Raw genomic sequence first — 1290 nt, 5'->3', positions numbered from 1 at the left:
GGGATTGGGGACGACACTCACACAGAGAGACTGGAGCACACTGACACACACGCTCATGGACAGACAGGATGATGCGTGTGCCTACACGCACAGTGCTATGCACCCGAGCACAGCCACCACCGTGGTGAGTGAACGGAGACGAACTCACACAAATGATCACAGTGACATGGCTGGAGGCACACAAGCCACACACACACCCGAGCTGACCACAGAGATGCTTGCTTCCCCAGTCACCCACCTCGAGATCAGGAGTGCAGTGTGTACGTGTGTTGTGAAAGCCAGGAGGGGGAGTGGGCACTGAGGTGGAGGCTTCCGCTGCCCAGGCTTTTAGGGTCACTGAGGTAGGTTCCAGAGCAAGGCCTGGAGGTGGGGGAGAGCTTGGCACAGGTTTGGGGCTCGCCAATCTTCCTCCCAATGCCTGACTTTTTCACTCTTGGGAAGTGGCACCTAGGCCTGCCTCACTTTGTGGGGCAGAAGCTAGATCTTCTGGTTCTGAGAAAATTTAAGGCAGGCAGGAGTGAGGGTAAGGGCAGGAGGTCATTGGGTCAACTCATCCAAGCCTGAGCCTAGCCTCTTTGGATTAGCCCCCCCAAAGGGAGGCCCTAGCCTCCATTGTTCCTTGCCGGTTACCATCCCTGGGCCCTTCTTGGCCACACATCAAATCTCCATCCTTTGATGCAGTGATCAAAGTGCTCACTCATGATCTTCTCATGAGGGATCATGCTTTCCAGGAGGGAGCGCCTGGTTCCCCTTCTCATTGTCATGCATCAGTTACCTCTGCAGAAGGAAGAATCGAAGTTAGAGCTTAGGCAGGACTTCCCAACTTTGACTTCTCATCAAAATGGGGAAGAAAAGAAAGTCAACCAGTTGGAAGAGGGAAATTCAAAAAGTCCATTAACTGAAACCTGGGCCCTAAGGTAAGTTTATGGGAGAGAGAGGACCGGGCAGCCAAGTGGTAGAGCCAGCATCTCTCCCACGGAGGCGCCCAGCCAGCTGGGGTTGTTTTGCAAGTTCTTCCCCAACACACCCCTCTCCTGCTCTCGGCCCTGCCCATCAGAGGAATGGAGCCTGGTCCTTCCCCCGCAACCCCTTCCCTCACTCCCCAACCAGTCCCCTCACTTTCTCTTCCTGGGTGCCCACTTCCGGGCTCCTTTTACTCTCCCAGATCAGCTCCTCAAGGCAAAGGTGGGAAGCAGGCCGGAGCAGCTGGACGTCCAGGGAGGGTTAACTGCAGTTTAACCAGCGGGCAGGATCAAAGTTCAGGGGAGGAGGGGGCGGGGGTGGGGGTAG

This window comes from Neophocaena asiaeorientalis, unplaced genomic scaffold (genome assembly GCF_003031525.2).
Source record: "Neophocaena asiaeorientalis asiaeorientalis breed wild unplaced genomic scaffold, Neophocaena_asiaeorientalis_V1.1 scaffold134, whole genome shotgun sequence".
Lineage (NCBI taxonomy): Eukaryota > Metazoa > Chordata > Mammalia > Artiodactyla > Phocoenidae > Neophocaena > Neophocaena asiaeorientalis.
This window is presented reverse-complemented; position numbering follows the sequence as displayed.